The sequence below is a fragment of the Lemur catta genome, chromosome 1 (assembly GCF_020740605.2).
Source record: "Lemur catta isolate mLemCat1 chromosome 1, mLemCat1.pri, whole genome shotgun sequence".
Taxonomy (NCBI): domain Eukaryota; kingdom Metazoa; phylum Chordata; class Mammalia; order Primates; family Lemuridae; genus Lemur; species Lemur catta.
The window spans coordinates 8026026-8049867 of NC_059128.1; the positions used below are offsets into that span (position 1 = coordinate 8026026).

The 23842-nt window shown below is 37.3% G+C and overlaps 1 protein-coding gene across 3 annotated transcripts in view; it reads right to left on the reverse strand.

Moving 5' to 3' along the window:
- Positions 1-22097, reverse strand: part of VRK1 (VRK serine/threonine kinase 1) — an 81704-nt gene extending 59607 nt beyond the window's left edge. The window contains exon 1 of one of the 3 annotated variants that reach the window (XM_045561081.1): positions 21960-22097. The gene's annotated coding sequence lies outside the window, so the exon portion shown is untranslated. Of the gene's footprint in view, positions 1-12648; positions 12777-21959 lie in introns of those variants that run through there. The other 2 variants (XM_045561096.1, XM_045561087.1) reach the window with 2 other exon arrangements.
- Between the last annotated feature and the right edge of the window lie 1745 nt (positions 22098-23842).

Sequence of the window (23842 nt, forward strand, 5' to 3'; positions counted from 1 at the left end):
CCCTGTCAGATTCACGATAGGAAAAAAGTGCCTCTTCTAATGATGCAAGTTTTTAAGATAGCAAAAGCTATGACACTCCTGTTTCCTCTTTTGGAAGGAATGCCAGGAAGTTCAGAGCAAAATTACAAAGTCATTTATGAAACTACTCATCATCTAAGGCAGTAACTGTCCATCTTGGCTATACATCACAGTTACTATACAACTCTGGAAGAATAAAGGCGAAACTCCACAACAGCCTTAACATCTGTATATTTTCATGCTGCACAGGGGACTGTGATACACAGACTGAACCACTGGCCTCGATACTCTGGTACATCTTCCTTTCTTCATTAAGTCATTCATTTTCATTGCTCTGTTATATACAAGTCTATTGTATTTGAAGATTTTAATAAGAGCCCCCTCCAGTTCATTTTAGAAGTTAGATAAAAAATATAAATTGGTGAATGATTCAGGAGGAGTCAAAAACACTGCTTTTTGCCATCCCATCATATCCCTAGGCCAAAGACTCATTTGTATTTCAAACTTATTTGGGATTAAGAAGTAATTACATGTTTTGGTGTAAATGGCTTCCTGCCAAACTACAGTAAGTCAAAGAATAAAATCAAACAAGAGATAATTGGTCAACAAAGAACTTCATCACCTCTTTTGCTAAATTACATCAGGAACAATTTGAAAGCAATACATCTAAAGACAATCCTCTTACAAATGAGCTGGCTAATCAGAAGTTGATTAATGTATTTGATTAGCGCTAAGAAATCATCTGAAAAATAAAATACTAGAGTTTATATAGCTACTTCCCAATAACAGAGGGTCTTCATATATTTTCTTTATTTTGATCCTAAAGACAGAACTGTAAAGATATTCACTAGGAATAAAAATATACTTGTTACCAAAACCAATAACATTAAAACCTGAGGCAGAGGAGGGCTAACTGATCTGCCTCTGGGTTTCTGTTAGGAACACCCAGTCAGTCCTCTGGTTTCACTCAGAGAACCATGCATATCAATAAAAGTATGAAAAACATTCACGGCTACATGGTACCTTCAGTAACATTAACAAAATAAGTGTCAAAATATAACACAACAAACCATGAGAATATGGAAGTGAACCTCCAGAAATAATGATCCCATAAATTCATAGATTTATTCCTGAAAAACATTAAGCTAAACTCAAACTGTGATACAATCTTTAGCAGCAATTGTCACACTAGTCATGTTTTCACACCTAAGTTGGAAAGAACTAGGTGAAGACTTGTGATTCTAACTCTGAAAAAGGAAGTGGATATCTTCAGAAGAAGAAAATTTCTTCCTATTCAAAAATATTTTTACTTGTATTAGAAAAGTGATTAACGTCAGATTACAAATTTTTTTGGTATAGTGAATAAAATGTTTAAAATCCAGTATAAAATGTACTTCCTCAACTTGTATTTCCTTAAATGACTTCTAAAAGTTCTAAAAAAGGAGCACTAACTGCAGAACTAATTTTTAACTAAGACCTCAGAGCATGGTACATTTCCAAACACAAGCCCAAGACACCTCACTGCTACCACTTCCCCCCACAAAAGAAGAATTCCAGGATATAGTTAGTAGAAGAACTATCCCTGGGTCCCATCAGGTCTCCTTATTGGGAGACAGTGAAGAAGACACTACAGTAACATTCATCTACTCCTACAGAGATTAGAAATTAGAAACTTACTGTTCTGCCTATGTAAGAAAGTCAGAGCTAAGAGAGGAGCAAGAGTAAAGATGTCAACTTCAAAGGGAAGTTGACAGCTGGCTCCTTGACCCTGAGTCCTACAAAAAGAGCTAAAAGGAATGCTTCTTTATGTAAACACTGAAACTTTTATAAAATTAGAAATGTTGAACTATATTGCTAATATTTTTATATAACATTTAGCATAGTTTAACAATTTGGTAAATGATAGATTTCTCATTAATTTGCCTATGGGGGGGCAAAATTAACTAGCAAACTTTTACAATTAATTCTCTGGTTGTTCACTATTAAATCTATCAATACACTACACAAAACAGCTATTAAACATTTTTCCTTATATATTCTTGGGGCAGAGGTCTAGGGGAGAAAATTTCCAAATACTCTAAGAAGAAATTAGGATGACCAAACAGTCAAACTGTATCAGAAGTATACTGTAGTCATTTAAAAATTCATGAAAACATAGAACTTTTCAGAATCTAAGAGACAACATTTTTCTAAGCAACACAAAAACTCAAGCCACAAAGAAAATTTCACAAAATAAAAATAAAAATTCTCCACAGGTTAAAAAAAAAAGGACCATATAGGAACTCAAAAGACAAAACATAACTGCAAAACATATGACAAAGGCTAATCTTAGTATTTAAAGAAACCTTTAAATTATTAAAAAAAAAAAAGACAAAAGCCCAACAGAAAAATGGGAAAATGATATGAACAGGCACACTGACAGAAATATAAATGACTTTAAAGAAAAAAATTTATAAGAGGAATTTTCAAATCCAAAGTACAGAAGTAATATAATAAGTGCCCAGGTACACATCACCCAGTTTCAACAACTATCAACACATGGCCAATTTGTTTCTTCTGTATATCCCAATGTACTAGCCCATCCCAAGATTTTAAACAAACCCCAGACATTGTATCATTTCGTATGCAAATACTTCTAACAGATATTTTTTTAATATAGCCACCATTTATCATTGCCACATCTAATAAAATTAACACTGATTCCTTAATATCATTTAATTCTAATAAGAAGTGTTCAGATCTCTACAATTGTCTCCAAAGATGTCTTATACTTGTGTTTTATACTCAGGACCTAAAAACTAGTCACTGCATCTGGCTGATGTGTCTTTGAGTCTCTTTAATTTATGAGTGTCAACTCTCTGATATCTTTCCTTCCTCTTGTCATTTGTCCTGTAAAATTTCCCATTTTTATTTTTGCTGATTGTGGCCCCATATTTTCACTTAATCCATTCCCCTGTATTTTTTGTTATTGATGCTGTTGCTCAAATCATCCTACCTCTAGTATCAACGCCCTTCAGCCAAGACCACCAGAAATATACCTGTAGTTAAACAAGGTAGGTTTCTTAGTCATCACAGTGAGGGAGAACTCACACCATAGGGATCCATGGGGCTTCTCAATAACAGGATGTTAAAATCTATTACAAGACTTGGGCTTGGTATGGTAATTTGAGGGCAAGTCTAGAGAAGGAGGGGTTTCTCTACACTGGATGCTGTCAGGAAGTGGGCCAATTCTGTGATTGGGTATCTCGATAAATCTTACCTAAGTGAGGGGAGACTACAAGGAAGATAAAGCTGCAACAGGTAAAGAAGCAGCAGTCACCCATTTTGGCTGAGTATTTTGTAGGTGACCTTGGGTTTTGTCTGTGCTTTGCTCATTTTAGCATGATCTGAGAAATTTTGTCTGAGGTTTTCTGTGAGATTGTTCATGTTCAGCGGGAGAATAGCATGGCCTAGCTGTTGAGTGCTGGGCCAGCTTCTGAATGTCAGAGACTGCTCTTTTCTTTTTTTCTTTTGCACTACATAATGAAAGTCCCTTCAAGTTGGCCACTGTGTCCTTCTGATATGACCCTAACTGTCTTGTAGATTTTCCTTGCTTTCTAGTACAAGATGTTCCAGTTTCCTCCTGTAAATTTTCCTGCCCCAAACCTAAAATCAGCCACTTCTACAAGGGACCCTGTTTCATTTTAGTCAAAAATGGTATTTGGAGACCAAAATCTGGACCCTAAGATTTTGCTTCTAGGTTATTATTTCTAGGTCTTTCAAGTAGACAGAGCAAGAATTCTTTTTAAAGAGAATCACAAATTTATACTGGTATTTCTCATTCAAATTTAAAATTATAAGGTTTTGCTTAACTTCGTTGACTTTATATTTCTTATCTCTTTTGTTAAAAATCTTGGTTCCTGGCCTGCTGTGGTGGCTCATGCCTATAATCCTAGCACTTTGGGAGGCTGAGTTGGGAGGATTGCTTGAGGCCAGGAGTTCGAGACCAGTCTGAGCAACACAGTGAGACCTTGTCTCTACAAAAATTTTTTTTAAAAAATTAGTCAGGCATGATGGCACATGCCTATAGTCCCAGCTACTCAGGAGACTAAGGCAGGAGGGTCACTTGAACCCAGAAGTTTGTGGTTGCAGTGAGTTATGATCATGCACCACTGCACTCCAACCTGGGTGAGAGATCGAGACCCCATCTCAAAAATAATAAATCTTGGCTCCTAACAATGTTAACCCAAATATTTAACAGATAAATATTTTTTCTCTTTTAATTTTTAAAATTTTATAAAACATTTACATGTTTCCAAAGCCCAAACAATACAAAGTGTGTTCAGAGAATCCTAGATTCTATGCCCCTTCTCTTCTTATACATAATTGTTTTCATTAGTTTTTGGTTTATCCTTCCTGTTTTCCCTTTTTAAATAACAAATAAAATACATTTATCTGCATCTCCCCACATCTTAGATAATAGGTAGAATATTATATACCTTGTTCTTCATTGTGATTTTTTTCATTAACAATACATCCTGGAAAGCAATAGCAAATAGGCTCAGCTTCATTCACTAATAAAATGCAAATTAAAATCACAATGAGGCTTAATTTACAATTAAAATGGCATTTTTCAGCTATCAGATTAGTCAAATTCAAAGAGGTAGAAAATGCACAAGGTTGGTAAGAGTATGAGGAAAAAATGCACATTAGTTCAGTATTATCCATCAAAATTTTAAATGCACACCCCTTCAGCTCACTAAGTCCACTTTCAGCAATTTATCCTATAGGTATACTCACATACTGTCAAATATACATGGATATTTACTGCATTACTGTATATAACAAAAGTCTAGAAAGATCCTTAATTTACAACAAGAGGAGACTTATTAAATGAACAATGGCATATCCAAAGAATGGAATATTATGCAATTTTACAAATGAGGTAGATCTATATATACTAATATGGAATAGTCTCTAAGATATATCATTAAATGAAAAATGCAAAGAAAGAACCATGTGTAAGAACATTCCTATTTATATAAAATAAAGGAACCTATTTATACATAGGCTGCATAGGCTTGAATATGTATGACCACACCCAGAGTTGTGCAACAATGTACCCTCCCCCCAAATATATATGTCCACACCCAGGGAGTTGTGTAACAATGTACCCGCATTGAATATATATATGACCACAGCCCAGGACTTGTGCAACAATGTACCCCCGTGTGTATACATAGCATATTACTAGGAGGCTATATAACCAAATAGTAGCAGAGGATGCCTTAAGGGTGGTAGGCTTACTTTTCATTCTTTACCCTTTTATAATGTTTACATTAATTATTATGAGGAGGTAATTTTTCAATTGAGGATTTTTTTAATTCTTCACAAATAATAATAAAAAAACTTTACTAAATAAAATGCCAAGTAACTCTTTCCTTTGTTGCTAATCTGGAATTTGCCAGTGTTTCTATAACAACAGGATCAACATACGTCAGCCCTTCCAATTGCAATTGGTTAAAAACACTGCAATCAACTATGTTAATACTCAATACTCAGTATTTTCACTTGCAGACAGAATCATACCTTCACGTTTTGATGGTAAATACCAGGTCAGCCTTTAATGAGTAATAGTCTCTAAAAGACTAGAAAATTAAAATGAATACTGACATCAAGTACTTACATTCATATGATCATTTATTTTTGCTCAATTAATCCTGAGTAAAAAATATGAATGAATGAATCTATACCAGGAAGAATCAAGTAACCATTAATTATAACCCACAGCCCTTACATATAAATGAACTAATATATTACAACTAATACCATCACTATTAAGCATCTATGTAGTAGGCTGTGTGCTGGGTAATTTAAACACATTATCTCTAATTCTTACAATAACCATAAAACATAGGTATAATTATACTGACTGTACATATAAGGAAACTGAGGATAAGGGAAATTAAACAATTTGTCCATACCCTTATAACCAGTAAGAAGAAAAGCCAACGTTCAAAAACCACGTACAGATGAGTGGATAAAGAAAATGTGGTGTATATATACCACAGAATACTACTAGGCCATAAAAAAGAATGAAATACTGTCCTCTGCAGCAACGTGGATGGAACTGGAAGCCATTATCCTAGGTGAAGTAACACAGGAACAAAAACCAAATACCACATGTTCTCACTTATAAGCGGGAGCTAAGCTATGGGTACTCAGGGGCACACAGAGTGCTACAATGGACACTGGAGCCTGAGAAGGGGATAAGGAGGGTGGGGGATGAAAAATCACCTATTGGGTAGAATGCACACACTATTAGGGTGACAGGTACGCTAAAAGCACAGACTTCACTACTATATAATTCATCCATGTAATGAAAAACCACTTATATCCCTAATTCTGTAGAAATAAAGTATAATTTTTGCAAAAATGCCTTTTTGTTAATTAAAAGAGACTACATACTACAGAATAAATTATTTGAAAATCAAGAAGTATTAACATAGGAAAATATTTGTTTTAATGACTAATGATATAGCCATAAATATAAATGCCATAAAAATAGTATAAAAGACCAAACAGAAACACACTCACATGTTACTATAAATATATATCCCACAGCCTAACTCAGATAAATAAAAAGAAGCTGGATGATTTCCAAAGAACAAAAGGACAAAAGCAATGAAATAAATCACTGATGTAAGTAAGGTCTTCAGAAAGGAGTTTTCAGTTTTTTTTTTTTAACATATTGACATAAATTCAGTTGAAAAACTTGATGTAATAAACCACTATAGAATATATGGGAAAAGAAGTTAAAAAAATACATGTATAAAAATAGTACACTCAATAAGAGCATCTTCTAGATTCTAGTGCAAAACCCTGAAGATTCTAAAGTCCATTTCTTCTGTAATCTCAGCATCTGAATGGCATTTTTGTTATTTCTTACTAAATGGTCCAGACAAAATCAACTACTCAAGAATCTAATTCTGCCCACATGCCAAAGAAAATAAGGTGAAAATCCCAGTCAGCACTGAGCAGTGTCTAGAGCACTGGACTATACATCCTTGCACACATTTTACAGCACTTGTGATACTATTGTATTATCATTAGTTGTGTATATGTCAGCCTCTCTTGACATATTTTGTGAGAATCTGGAAGTCAGGGACCCTGTCTTACTCACCTTGCTATCCCTTCAGAGTAACATATCTGTTACTTGATGAGAAACCAATTGATATTTCTTAAGAATGAGCTGAAATAAAGTTAGTCTAGTTCTACCTCCTACAAACTTCGGCACCACCCAACTTCTTTTTTTCCTCACCTATAAAATGAAAAGCTTGGATTAAAGTGGAAGCCACGCATTTTACCTACCAGTGTGTAGAGAAAGAAGCACAGTTCATTTTAAAACCAGTATAAACCACAAAGGATCTACTCCAATAACCAACAGATGTATATTTTCCAGGCTAAGGTAATCCACAATGTATGTTGCCAATGGAAGTTGCTGCCAAGAGAATGAAACTCTCTTAACCCTCCTGCTAAATACAGAAAGACTGAGCAGTCCCTGAACAAAATGGAAGAAAAACAAAGAAAAAAAGTGTTTTGAGTTGAAAATAAATCAAAGTGAACATTAAAAGGTTAATGAACTCAGTAATAAAAAGACAATGAACTCAATTTAAAAATGAGTAAAGGATCTGGATGGACATTTCTCCAAAATAGATAAACAAACAGCCAATAAGTACATAAAAAGATACTCAACCTCATTAGGGAAATGAAAATCAAAACCACAATGAGATACCACTTCACACCCACTAGGATGGGTATAAATAAAAAGACAATAAAAAGTATTGGTAGGATCTAGAGAGATATGAACCCTTATACATTGCTAGTAAGAATGTAAAATAGTGCAGCCACTTTGGAAAAGTTTGGTAGCTTCTAAATGAGTTAAACAGAGTTGCCTAGGCATACACTCAAGAGAAATGAAAACATACATCCACACAAAAACTTGTACATGAATGTTCACAGCATTATTTCATTTAACCAAAAAGTGAAAGCAACCCAAATGTCCTTCAATTGATGAATGGATAAATAAAATTTGGTATATCCACACAATGGAATATTATCCAGCAATTTAAAATATGTACTAATGCATGCTACAAACATGGATGAAACTGGAAAACATGCTAAGTGAAAGAAGTTCAGTCACAACAGGCCATATATTGTATGACTCCAATTATGTAAAATTTCCAGAATTAATAAATTTAGAGATAAAGCAGACTAGTCGTTTCTTAGGGATGGGATAGGAAGTGGAGAGTGACTGCTAACGGGTAAGGGCTTTCTTTCAGCATTGAAGAAAATATTCTAAAATTAGATTGTGGTGATGGTTGCAGTTCTACAGCCACATTAAAAACTACTGAACTATACCCTTTAATGAGTGAATTATATGGTATGTAAATTATATCTCAATAAAGCTTTTTTAGTTAAAAAAAGTAAATGAGGAAAAATGTGATAGCAAGTAGCAAAGATAACAACAGAAGGAACAGTAGCTACACTGGATTATACTGTTCTGTGGAAGGTAGACTAGACCTTTTGATAGAAGGGCAGAAATCACCCCAAAGCAGGCCACTGACAAAGCAAACAAACCAGCAAATGGTAGATTTCCTCTTACGTCATTCAGGGTGGTTCCTGGCTTACTCTTCTTAGGGGCACAAGCATAGTATGCAAACCTCATAGAGCAATTTGTAAGGCATGCCACTTTCCAGGAACAGATATGCAAGATGGGAGAGAGAATTTGCCAAGATTAAAACTCACTGATCACGAATGACTTTGCTGATTCCTGAAACTCTGTATCTGTGATTCTTAAAAGTTCAATAAGAAACTAAAGCAACATGTAAAATGAATAGTATGTGCAGATTTTCCAAAATGGAATTGGTGTCCTTCCTGTATGATGACTTACTAAAGCAGAATGATGAGCTCCTAGCAAGGGACAGATATACCAAAAGGATCAGAAGAACATGAAATCCTGGACTTGCCAACATGATCAAGAAAGCTTTCAACAGCAGCTTAGATGAAGAGCTACATGGCAAACTTACACTGGGGACAACATAAAGCTGGGAGATGTCATGAATACAGTAGATAAAACAATTCAAATATAAGAAGATTCTAACAAGCATCAATACAACCATAAAACTAGGTAAGATGATCTAGCAAATCAGAGCCAAAATGAAAATCAGAAAACATTGCATTCAAATCCTTCATTTTACAGATGAAGCTCAGGCCAGAGGACTTTAAGAATAGGCCCAAGTGCAGAAGACTCATTAAAGGTAACTTAAGGCTGAGAATACCACAATCCCAACTCCCAGACTGTGTCCACCTGATCCAATGCTACCTGCCACTACTTGTATGGATAAGCATATGAATAAAAAGGAACACTGACCCCTACCTCACAACACACAAAAATCACTTCCTGGGGACTTTGACCTTAACATGAAAGGCAAAATAGTAAGACTTATAGAAGATAATATAAGAGAATATCTTCATGACCACAGGTGGCAAAAACTCAAATAAGACACAAAGAGCACTAACCATAAAGAAAAAGATTGATAAACTGGAACTAAAATTTAGAATTTCAGTTCATCAAAAACCCATTACCAAAGTAAAATGGCAAGCCATAAAATAGTAAAAAAGTTTTACAATTCATATATTCAACAAAGGATCCATATCCAGAACATATAAAAACTCCAACATTTCAATAAGAAAAAAGAGAATTCAATTTGTTAAAAATGGGCATAAGACTTGAACAGGTACTTTACAACAGTTATCCAAATGGCTAACAAGTATATGAGGAGGTGCTGAAAGCATTAGTCATTAGGGAAATGCCAATGAAAACCACACTGAGATCTGCTAAATAACCACTAGAATGGTTAATTTTATTTTCTAATATTTATCTGACAGTATCAAGTAGACATAATGCTGCAGAGCAACTGAAACTCTCATACTTTAGTAAAAGTACAAATTGGTACAACTACTTTGGAAAACAGTTTGGCAGTATCTTTTTGTATCTATTAAAGCTAAACATATGCATACACTTTGACCAGGAATTCTACTCCTAGATTTATACACAACTAAAATGAATATATATATATATAGCAAAAGATATGAATAAGAAAGATTAGCAACATTATTCATAATTACCACAAAGTAGAAAGTATTCAAATATGCATCTACAATAGAATGGATAAATTTTGGTATATAATTTGTGGTAGCTTTAAAAAATGGCCAAAAATTCTTTGACACACATAAAGACATGAGTTCTATATTCCTTTCCCTTGAATCCAGGAAGGCTTTTGTCTATGTTAACCAATACAGTATGGCGGAAGTGATATTATATGACTTCTGAGGATAGGTCACCCTCAGGAAGCTTCTTCTGGAAACTCAGCCAGCATGCTGTGAAAAGCCAAGGCTTCATGACCCGCCCCTACGTGTAGGTGCTCCGTTCAACAGTACCAGATCATCCTGGTCTTTAAGACATCCCAGCCAAGGTACCATACACATGTGAGCAAAGGACCCTCTAAATGACTCTAGACCCCAACCTTTGTAGAGCAGTGACAAGCCATCCCCACCAAATTCCTAACCCACAGAATCCGTTGAGCATAATAAAATGATGGTTGTTTTACACCTAAGTTTAGAGTGGTGTAATCAATAACACTAATTCGTTATGCAGTAATCAATAACCAAAACTAGTATATGATGTAGAAATAGACAACCAGAACTACAGAGCTATTTAAAAAAATAACAAACTACATGCAAAATGAATGAATCACAGACACAACACTGAGTAAAGAAAAGTCTGGCAAAAAAGAGTATGTAAGGTACTATTCCCTTTACATTTGAGTTCAAAATAAGGCAAAACTAATCTATAGTTATATAAGTCAGAATAGTGGTTACCTTGGATGGGAGTAATCACTGGAAATGGGCACAGTAGAGGCTTCTGGAGTGCTAGAATAGTGAATGTCTTGATCTGGGTGGTGGTGATTACAGTGTGTTTACTTCGTAAAAAAAAAAAAATCATTGAGCTTGATGCTTAAGATTTGTGTACTTTTTTGTTACAATTAAAAAAAAATTTTAATCAGTACAACTTGGTAACCCAATAGATGCAAGACTCTGAAGGAGAAATGAAGGATGACTTCCAAGTCTTCAGGCACGATTGACTAGGTAGTACCATTAACTGAACAGTTAAACTATGGGGCAAATAAAAACAGGAGCAGAAAGCAGCAACTATGTCCTATTCACACTTTGTATTTAGGTATCTACCACAGTACTTAACAGTCACTCTAGCTTACAAGACACTCCTCTCATTACCAGCCTGCCTCTTTCACCACATTTTCTTGGTCTCTTTTGTTGCTTCCTTTCTGCCCAGCTGCCTCTTAATATTGGGATTAGCCAGGCTTCCATCCTCAATCATCTTTTCAATCGCGTACATGCATCTTTCTCCTGTATTTCCAACCTCAGTTGATAGCATCAACATATACTTGTTCTTTTAAGCTAGAAACTTCCAACTAGACCAAGAATTAGGATTCCAAAATATATTTAAAAGCTGCAGTTAGCTAAATTCAATAAAGAGAAATTTAATGGGATAAACATAAGCTCCCATGGTCAAACCCCAAGACTAATGCATAAGAACAGGATGAAAAGATATGGCTTAGACAGATCTAGGGGTTTAATTCAACTCTGGGCTCAATGTATGATATGGTCATCAAAAAGATATAACTCATATTAATAAAAATACAGTATGTAGAAGAAAGAAGGTAATAGTCTTCCCTATACTAACAGAAGACAAGTGCTATATCTAGAACAGGAGATGCAACTCTATTGCTTATTTATCAAACTGCACCTGGAGTATTGCATTCAATGCTAAGCACTACAGTTTAAAAATGGGATTTTTTTTTTTTTTAAAAAAAAAGGGGAAAGCCACCAATGTGGTGAACTGACATGAAACCAGGCCATATAAGGAACAACTAATGAACTGGAGATGTTTCAAGTCAAAAAGACTGAGATGACTTGATGACAGTCTTCACATAGTTGAAAGGATGTTATGTAGAAGAGGATTCAGCTTATTCTACATATCTCCAAAAGAACTGAGTAGAAGGAATAAGAAAGAAGACTTCCAGTCAATATAAGAAACAACTTAGTAGCAGTCAAAATTGTAATAAAACAGGATAGGATGTCTCTAGAGCAGTGGGTCTCAACCAGAGATGATTTTCTCCCCCTGGGCAGTGATGCTGCTAAATACCCAATAATGCAGAGAGCAACAAAGAATGACCCATCTAAAATGTCAATAGTCCCATAGTTGAGAAATTCTGCCCTAGAGGTAATAAGTTCCCTGTTATATTGCAGGCATTCCCTTATAGGCCAGACCATGTGACGATGTCCAATAAATGCTTTTCAAGAATGGTGAGAAATAAGTTGAAAAAGATTTTGTTTCAGATAACTCTCCAGAGAAAAATATCTTCAAGTACGTCTAAGTGATGATGGTGGTGATGATGACAAACATTTATTGAAGACTTACTGTGGGCCAGACATCACACCAAGTGATTCATGTACACATTTTAGTTAATTCTCACAACAACCCTGTGAAATAGGTATTATTTTTACCTTGATTTGATGCTCAGTTGGATTGCTCTAATGTCGTATAGTCAATATTTGAACTCAGATGTACCAGACTCTAGTTATATACATCACTGTCCAATGAATTAATGTTAAATGATTTTTCAAAGCTTTTGTACTCTGGAAAACAAATGAAGAAACACATATTCCAGAAGTATCAGAACAATGTCTGAACAGGTTTGTCTTCACTGCAAACCTAGCTGTCTAGGAGAAAGAGGAAAGGATTATTTGAAGTAGTCCTGTGATGAAGGAGAGAACAATTATCCTGATTGTCCCCAATTGCCTACTTCTGTAAGAGCCAAGAAGCTCTTATATACCCATGGAATCTCAGTCAGAAGCTGGGATTAATGATGACATCCCTTTATCCATAGGCGTGAAAGCTCAGGATGGACAGACGTTTGAACATCCCCGACTGGGAATCCTGCCCTTAACAAATACACTAGATGCAGATACATGGTTTCTTGGCTGCCTACACTCAGGCCCATCTGTCAGGATGGCAGTGTGCCTGCTCACATGTTGGTCAAACTGTCACTAGGGCATAGGTGCCAAGCAATGATAGTTTTAAATGGGCAGCTTGCATAGCACTATAAGAGCTTGCTCTTCTGCAGAAAAAAAAAAAAAAATTCTGTGATAATACTGAAGGGCTGCAATCACAAGTGAAATATTCTTGGTCAATCTCAACATTTAAGTAGAAAAAGATCTAGACTAGCAGAAAATAATCAGACTAAGCAAGTTAAACATAAAAAGTACTTGGAAGACAAGTAAATTGTTACACGAAAGCTTTTCACACTGCCCATCTTTCATTAATACGTATCGTGGTAACCTCTTATGCAATGAAATCCTTGGCTCAACAAGTAATCATTGATTTAAAAAAAATGGGATGATATGCTTTTTAGTGTTCTAAATAAAAGAGCAGGAATGTACTGATTTCTAGTAGTTTGTCTTACACTATATAGGTTCTATTTGTTGGCTGGTTATTTCAAAACTGACAGAAGTCTAATCTATATCTGAGACTAATCTTTTAAATGCACAAAGGAAAGCAGAAACCCAATGAGATTCCTACAGATGAATAGGGAAAAAAAACTATAACTTGTATGGAGAAAGAAACCAAGAACTGAAGCAGGTGCTAAGAAAACAGAACCTGAGTATTTTTAGTCATGAACTTAAAAATTAGGACTCAAGGGCAGAACCATAGATCTGTTACTTGTCACATCCCCTAACTATAAGCAAACTGTTCCTACACTACATCTAGGTTCCTATTCTAGCCTTAAATATCTTCTAGATTATTGGCATGAAGTATCTAATGTCTTTACTGTCTGGAAATTTTTCCCTAAAAGCAAAACCCTAATGCTACAGTTTGAGTCATTTGTTCTTATTCAGTACTCAGGGATTTGGAGGAACAGCTGGTCATCATCATTCTCTGTATAGTTCTTCATATACAAGTATCAGGACATGCTGATTAAATAACCCCTGAGTCTCCTCTTTGCCATGATAAATAAATCTGATTCCATTAACTTTTTTCCATTGGATCAATATATCAACTCCCTGCCTTTATTATTTCAGTTGCTCAACTCTTGGACCTTTCTCGGGCCTGATAAGAAACGTCACTCACATCAACAATGCGCCAATAGAAACTACTCTTTTCCCACATGTACAACCCAATAAAAGCAGCATGAATCTAAATTACTTTGAAAGTCCAACAGAATTTTCAGTATTCATCACTGAGGACAGTGGTAAAAGTTTGACTTTTACACTTCTAGAAGATACTAGGAATTTATAACATTCTGAAGTACCACCACTTTTTTAAAAAGCTTTCTGATAGACATTTGTAACACAAAACAAGTTAGTCAAGTTAAGGGTCATGATTATATCCTGTTCTTCCTACCAACACATCACTGCCATACACGGCCCTAAAACAACTTCTCTTAAATACCATTACCATCATATCATTTTCCTGCTCAAGAACATATAGTACCTTCCTAGTAACCAATGAAATTGCTTATAAACTCTTGAATCTCGCCAGCAGTTTATAACTTATGAACCAATTGTCCTTCCTTACTTCCTTCTACCCCTTCACTTGTGTGACTCCCCAAACCAGCCAGTTCTTATTTTCTCTAGGACATAGCATTGCTCGTACTATTCTCTAAAATGGTTTCACGTTTTCTTAAGACTCAAGCCATGTCATACCTTCATGAATCTGTACTTAATTGCTCATTTCCCTCTGTCTTTGTTCTGGTACTCAGTTTACAATGTATGGCCACCTGATTTTTGATAAAGGTTAAAAAAAAACTATTCAGTGGCAAAAGGGCAGTCTCTTCAACAAATGGTTTTGGAGCAACTGGACATCCACAGACAAAAGGAAAAGAAAAAAGAGCCAAGATATAAATCTCACACAGTGTGCAAAAAAATGAACACAAATGGATCACAGATCTAAATGTAAGATTTAAGTAAGAGAACATCTTCCTGACTTTGAGTTAGGCAGAGAGTTCTGAGATGTGCATGACACCAAAAACACAATCCATACATCAAGAAGTTGGACTTCATCAAAATTAAAAACTTTTGTGCTGCAAAAGAAACTGTAAGAGAATGAAAAGACCAGTCAGAGACAGAGAGAAGACATTTACAAATCATATATTTGGCAAAGAACTTGTATCCAGAACTTACAAAGAACACTCTAAATTCAACAATAAGAAAACAAACAATCATAAAACGGGCAAAAACCTTGAAAAGACAAGTCACCACAGATATGAATGGCAAATAAGCACAGGAAAAGATTAGCCATTAGAGAAACGCAAATTAAAGCCATGATGAGATACCACTACACACAGAAAAACCACCAATATCAAATGGCGATGACGATGTGGAGAAACTCAATCTCTCATATAGCATAGTCCCCCCCTTATCTGTGGAAGATAGGTTCCAAAATCCCCAGTGGATGCCTGAAACTGAGGATAGCACTGAAGCCTATATATACTTTGTTTTTTCCTATACATACATTCCTGTGATAAAGTTTGATTTATAAATTAAGCAAAGTAAGAGATTAACAATAACTAAAAATAAAATAGAATAATTATAACAATATGCCAGCATCACTACTCTTGTGCTTTGGGGCCATTAAGTAAACTAAGGGTGACTTCAACACAAGCATTGCAATACTGGGTAGTCACACTGATAATCTAGGGCTACTAAGTGACTAACAGGCAGGTAGTATAGAGAGTGTGAATACACTGGACAAAGGAATGATTCAGTCCTGCCTGGGACAGTGAGTCGGCATAAGATTTCATCATGCTACTCAGAATGGTGTGCAATTTTAAACTTATGAACTATTTCTGGAATTTTCCATTTACTATTTTCAGACCATGGTTGACCAGGGTAACTGAAACTGCAGAAAGCAAAACTGAGGGTATGGGGGGACTACTGTAGTGATGATAAGATTGTAAAATGGAGCAAGTACGCTGGAAAAGTTTGGCAGTTTCTTAAGTTAAACAAACACTTATCATACAACCCAACAGTTGAACTCTTGGGCATTTATACTAGAAAAATGAAAACTTACATTCACACAAAAACTTGTACATGACTGTTCATAGCAGCTTTATTTGCAATCACCAAATATCAGAAATAACCCACATTTCTTTCCATGGATGGACAAGCAGAGTACAATTACCAAAAGCAGGAAATTGACACTGATATAGTACTAGTAATTAAACTTATTAAAATTTCATTTTTTACATCCTTTTGTGTGTTTATATAATTCTATGACATTATATGTATACAGATTCATGTAACCATCACCAGAATCAGGACACAGAACTGCTCTATCATCCCAAAGAAACTCAGTGCTAACCCCAGAAAAACTGGTCTGTTCTCCATTTCTATAATTTTGTCAGTTAGAGAATGCTATATAAATGGAATCATAAATCACATAAGCTTTTGAGATTGGCTTTTTTCACTCAGTACAATGCCCTTAAACTCCGTCCACGTTGCTGCATGCACTAATAGTTTGTTTCTTTTTGTTAATGGTGGTGTTCCCTTGACTGTCCCACGTTTTATTTAACCATTCACCCACTAAAAGAGATGTAGGTTGTTTCTGGGTTTTGGCTATTTATTAATTAAGCTGCTATGAGCATTCATGTACAGGTTTTTGTGTGAACATAAGTTTTTATTTCTCTAGGATAAATGCCCACGAGGGCAACTGCTGGGTTGTATGTCAAGTGCATGTTAACTTCTTGAGAAACTGCCAAACTAATTTCCAGAGTGGTTTCACCATTTTATGTTCCCACCAGCAACATATAAGAAGTAATATAAATTTTAGGCCGGGCGCAGTGTCTCACGCCTGTAATCCTAGCACTCTGGGAGGCCAAGGCAGGTGGATCACTCGAGGTCAGGAGTTCGAGACCAGTAAGAGCGAGACCCCGTCTCTACTAAAAATAGAAAGAAATTATCTGGCCAACTAAAATATATATAGAAAAAAAAAAAATTAGCCAGGCATGGTGGCGCATGCCTGTAGTCCCAGCTACTCAGGAGGCTGAGGCAACAGGATCGCTTAAGCCCAGGAGTTTGAGGTTGCTGTGAGCTAGTCTGATGCCACAACACTCACTCTAGCCCAGGCAACAAAGTGAGACTCTGTCTCAAAAAAAAAAAAAAAAGAAGAAGTAATATAAATTTTAAAGTCACAATTTCTAAACTATTTTCTACAAATCTTAAAAACCAACAAGGTTAAACCTCTTAAATGTTATAACCTAAACTTTTTTCTCATCACCTTCTTTTTTCTCATCACCTCAAACAAAGAATTTACACAGTTGATCCTTGAATACCTGGGTCTGAACAGCAAGGGTGTACCTATATTCAAATTTTCTTCTGTCTCTGCCACCCCTAAGGCAGTGAGACCAACCCTTCCTCTTCCTCCTCTTCTTCAGCCTACTCAACGTGAAGATGATGAGGATGAAAACCTTTATGATGATCCACTTCCACTTAATGAATAGTAAATATATTTTCGTTATGATTTTCTTAATAACATTTTTCTTTTCTCTAGTTTAAGAACACAGTATATAATACATATAACATAAAAAGTATGTGTTAACTTTTTATGTTATCGGTAAGGCTTCCAGTCAATGGTAGGCCATTAATAGTTAAGCTTTTGGGAAGTCAAAAATTACACTCGGATTATTCACTGTGTGCGGAGTCAGCGGTCCTAACCCCCAACTTGTTCAAAGCTCAACTATAATTACATATAATTTGTATGTTGATAGCTGCTGCCATATTATATAGTAAACTGCCATAAGAAGCAAAAAAGGCAACTTTGAAGCCTACAGTAGAAAGAGTAAAATCTGTTCCTGCATCTTCCAGTCTATACAGGCTTAAGGTATAACAGCACTTTCTAACATTGAGTATTGCGCATTACAATCACAATGCATTAATACGTAGTACCATCAAATGATGACATCTGTTTAGCTGTTACTTAGTAAAACAATTCAAGAAAATCAAATAACCTGAAATAAAGCTGTAACTAGCTATATGTCTAACTTCATGGCTTATTTTTTTTTAATTTTAGATATAATTGACAATTAGATAATGCAGTCTCTACTGGGTTCTTAAAAGAAGTAGCTTAAGTCTAGAGCAGACATATCTGCCAACATGCAAGCAACAGCTAGACAGCCAGTTCACAAAGAGAACATAAAATAAATGCACAGAAAAAATATATAAGACCTCAGAAAGAGTGGAATAGTACTGCCTTGTTGCTAATGACTTGCAGGTCTCATTTTTAGTCATTTGCAGACCAACTATATTGTACCTGAAAATGAGCTCTATTAAGAAACACATATCCATCATCAGCATATTTGCTTAAAAAGTACGACAGAACGTTCCCAAATCTCAAATTATCTTGCAATTCAATATGACTTCCATCTAGTATATCTTCCCACTTAGTGAATACAACTTATTGATAAACATTTTAGCACGCACATACATTTAATATTCATCCTAAATATTTGCCAGTCTGAACAGTATATGCCTTAATTTTCAAATCCTAGAGTGCTGGTTCCCATCCTATGGGAACCTATCATAGAGAGATAGGAGTTACTGCAAAGAATCAAAACCCATGTATTTACCTAAATGACTAAATAAATACTATGACTCACAAACATATTTTGCCAAGTTGACAAAGATACTGTAGCTAATAAAATTCTTAATAAATTTGTTGAAGAATGTCAGTAAAAGTAGTTTCCTGTCATTAGTATTTACTGATGAATATTAAAAATCTAACTCCTAATATGGGGAGAGGGGCACACTTCATACCTCTCTAGACTCTCTAGAGCACTTTTCTATTTTAAAGTAATGCCCATATGTCATCCAGAACAAGAGTAGTAGGATGTGCTTGAATTTGAAAGCAATGATTTAAAACAACATTGGGAGAGATGGAGCAGGAGTAGGAGTAATTGGGAAAGTACATGACATTACATCAAAACAACTTCAGAATGCTGGGTGCCTAAATATCATGGGGCGGGGAATTAAAGGGCAAGGCACTCTTTGCTTCTTTATAATGGCAAGTAGGAACATATTCACAGGAATTTTGGTCAAAAGTGCCAAATATATCCCAGAGTACAAACACATCTTGGGTATAGCATCTAGCTTAATATTTTGTCAGGATTCTATCACCTCTTTAAATTAATCTTGCATCTTTATTAAAAATCTTCTACACTTTATCATTAACAGTGCAGTTTTTCAAATGTGCCCTAGGCATTTACTGACTTTTTGTGTGCTGGATGGTCAAAAAGGCAAAAAAAAAAAAAAAATGACCTACATTAATTTAAAACAAAGAAAACTTGCTTCAACAAAACACTACAATAGCAAGCACAGATTTTGCACCTAGCACAACTCCTGGCAAATAGGAGGCACATGATCTCTGTTGAATAAATAAGTCCATTTCTTCTCAATCCAAAAAATAACCCTGGCAAGCATGTAAAATATCCTACCAGTCTGAAAAATAGTCTCCAGTCCTATTCAGTTACCAATCCATTCTCAGAACCCATGAAGACCAATTTTCATGAAAGCCTCACTCACACACACAAAGAGGCAGCATTTAATTCCCATTAGGCTCACTGCCTGATATATGGAGATATGAGCATTTGCACATTTGCATAAATTCAGGAGTCATCCTTCATTTGATATAGGGTAAATTTGAAAGCTTTGTTTCATTTCCAGATAAGTTTTATTTTTCAAATCAAAAATATTTTTTTAAAGTTTTATTTTTCAAATCAAAATCCTATTCATAGTATATATTTTATTAAGGATGCTTTTAAGGAAAAAAAAACATAGTTGTCAAAATTAAAATCTTGTTTTTTCTCTTCTAGACATCTGGGACATTCACTTATATATTTATTATTACTTCACATTAGTTCTCAAATTTTTAAAAAACCTGGCCTATTTCCTTAAGAAATTTAATTTTAGGGTCTGTCAACATTTTGAATGCATTACTGTTATTTTTAAAATATACACTTGCATACTGGAATAAAACTTAGCATAAGCTTTCCATATAACCATTTCCTGGGCACTTACTAACTTACTATATGCCAGGCTCCATGCTTAACACATTACTCCATTATCTCATTTGTTTAACAAATATCTTCTCATAATTTTTGCAGCACTGAGCATAACAAGAAGCCACTGCACTATAAGACTGATATTTGTACTGGATACCCGCACTAAATTGACAGTAATGCCTAACACAAGTTTATTGTTATTAAATTCAAGTTGTGTTACTGTATTAACACAGAATCTGATCAGCAACGTTGAGATGCACAGAGAATACCATCTGTGGTAGCAGCAACAGAGAAAGCTATTATTGACTACTTGAGTTACATTCTCTTCTATAGGTAGCAGATGAACATCATCTTACCTACCCAGAAATTTAATTCCAATTACATATATGCCATGTCGAACAACAGAAATGTAACCTGCACAAAATGACTATATAAAAAACCCCTGCTTCCTTCCGAAATTACTTTAAAATTGTGGATTAAATTCTCCCCCAAAGTATCATGCTCAGCATGTCCTAAAAAAAAAACAAAACTGAAACTTGAAGCTCTGAACTCTTGAAAATAAATGCTACCCTACATTTTTTTCACTCTTTTGAATTTCAGACTCAACAGATGGGCAATTCAAGTAAAAAATAATTATTATTATTATTATTAATGAGGTTCTTCAACAGTTCCCTAAACCCACCCCCCTCCTAATACCAAAATTGATATTTCCCAGTTGATCCAAGAAAGAGAGACGGGGGGCAGGGGGAGTGGAAGAGACCATACAAAGAAAAACAAGAACGAGTGACTGGAAAGAAAACGGGGTGGCCTCCACAGGAACCCAGTCTCGGTCTCTCTCTCCTCTCTCTCAGCGATTCTGGTGCTGTCTGTCAAATTTAACTAACTCTCCTAAGAGTTTGGAGACCAGAACCAAAAACTATTTCGGCGGTAGGAAAACCTACGTGTTGCCCTTAAATGCAGTTGCATCAGTCAAGGGTGCCGCCCCGTCAGCTGGGGAGAGAGCAGAGGAACTGTCCAGAGGGATACGAAGATCCCTTGTAAAAACCGACCGCGACTCTATCGCCTTGAACCATGCCCGAAAGTACAAGCTCTGGGGCCTGACCGCGACATGACAAGTAAATAAAACAAAGGGGAGGCCTCGGGGTCCCCGGGCCAGGACTGCTCCCCTCAGCGGGGACAGGCGCCTCCTCCCCGCTCAGGTCTTAAGCCTCCTCTGAGACGCCCTCCCCGACCACCGAACCTAAGCCCCACTACTGCGGCCACCGTCCCCTGTCCCCATTTTAAGAAAGGTTTTCGGTATCCGCAAAGTACGGTATTTGCGCATATTGTGTTTCCCTTCTAGAATATGAGCTCCGTGGCGACAGGAGGGCCTCGTCGGTCCTGCGCGCCCTCAGCACCAGGCTGACACACAGACCGGGTTTCTCAGACGAGGCCCCGAGCGCTGGGGAGGCGATGCGAGTCTGAGCGCGCTACGGCGCCCGCCAGAACATGGCACCAACTGGGGGGCCGGCCCGGGGCCCCGGCAGGGCCCGAGGGAGACCGGGAAGAAGCGGGCGCCGGCACAGGCTGAGGCGATGCGGCGGATACCGGCCCCCGAGAGCGGTCGAGCCCGGCGGCGCCTCCCGCAGCCCCGCGCCCGCAGGCCACCCCCGGTCACCGCCGTCCGGAGGCCCAGCGCTGGCCCCGGCCCCCGGCCGCCCGCCTCCGCGCCCCCGGCTCTGCGCGCGAGCTCTCCGGCCGCGCCGCCGGCGGCCTCCCTACCCCGAGCCGCAGGCCAAATGCCTTCTGCCCAGTACGAACTTCCCGCCGCTTTAGCCGACTCGCAACTCGGCAGCCGCGCCGGCCCCTTCACACCCGGCAGTACGGAGCCTCCCCATTGGCTCGGGGCGACGCGGGGGGGCGGGGCGCGCGGGAGCGCGTAGGGGGGAGGCGGGGCCCGCGCCTGCCCTGCCGCCTTCCGGGAATGCCGGGAGCTGTGGTCCGGCGCGCCCGCGGCTTCCTGGGAAGTGGAGTCTTTTAGGCCAAGTGAGGACGCAGTCCTGCCCCCAGGGCTTCTGGGAAATGTGGTTTACAGCCTCTGCTTCCGCCTTTCTGATCAAATACAGTACTGTACCCATCGATGCCATAGGAACCGAAAGAAATATTGCCAGGGTTCGCAGTAGCTTGATTTAATAAACGTGTTGACAAAGGGTTGGGTGTAAAAGAAGTCCTACGTTACCACTGGCTGTCTCTCCTTCACACCTGAACTTGCGTTTTCTCACACTCTTGCCCGCCACTCTGGAGTGCTTTCCCCCTGCAATCTGCTTCAGTAGACTATGGCCTGCCTCCGATTTGACCGCAGTTCAAATCTTAGCTCTTCCACTTTATAGCTTTGCAACCTAAGGGAAGTCACTTAACCTTTAAGAGTCTCAGTTTCCTGTTTTTGTCAGTATAAAATGAGATATTCTATATTACACAAGAAAGTGACTCCCAATGCTGGGAGCCTCTTGAGGTCCAATTGGGTCCTTGGCTTTGCATAAGAAAGAATTCAGGAGCAAGCCAACAGTATAAAGTGAAAGCAAGATTTATTCAGAAAAGTATAGAAAGTCTACTCCACAGAACTAGCAGAAGCTAGTTCTCCTTGCAGAAGAGAACAGGCCCCCTGGTTCCTGTTGCCTTTCTATTTAAGCAATGGCTTAATTATAGGCTAAACAAGATATTCTTCCAAATATTCTTGGAAGGGGCAATGTTTCACCATCTTGGTTTTAACCCATTGGAACTTGCCCTGCCTGTATCTTGTTTTGGTCAGGGTAATTTGAAACCTAGTTTTGAGACTTCCTCACTCAGGCAGTGCGGTAGCAATGCCCAAAGCAATGCCTAAGGCAATGACTACAGTAATACCCAAAGCAGTACCTGCCAGTTCCCTATCTCATATAGATAGTACTTTGCACTTAGTGTTCAATAAATAGTAGATAATATTAGTCTTATTTAGTATTGACATGTGTCTAAATCCCACCTGTCTTTTGTCAATGGAAAAGAATCCAAACTCTGTAAAATAATTTAAAGAGTTTCATTCTGAGCCAAGTATGTGTGACCATGGCCCAGAGAGCCACGCCTAAGAAGGCTTGAACAAGTGGTTACAGGTTGGTTTTATATATCTTAGGGTGACAGGAATTACACATAAAGTCATAAATCAATACATGGAAGGCATACGCTGGTTTGGCCCCAAAAGGCAGGACATTTCAAATCACAGGTAATGGGTGGGTCTAAGCATTCTTGATTTGTAATTGGTTAAAGAAATGAAGTTTTGGCTAAAGGCTTGGAAATTTTTAAGATAAGGAAGTCTGTTAATCAGAAACAAGCCACCAGACATTTACCAAGACTCAGGTGGTCTGTTAAGTAAATTGATGACCTGCAGGTGTGGTTTAACTTTTGCCTTACATGGCCTTAGGTTTGTTAATAATTTTGTATCTTACAGTTACAAAGAATAACTCCAAAAGGGACAGGGTATAACTAGGCATGTCTGATCTCTCTTCTCCTCATGGCTTTAAGGTTTGGTTTGGCTTTGTTTGGGGCTGGGTCCCCTTGGCCAATAGGGGATCCATTCAGTCAGCTGGGAGGGCTGAGGATTTTCTTTTAGTTCACAGTTTCAAAGCCTCTTTTAA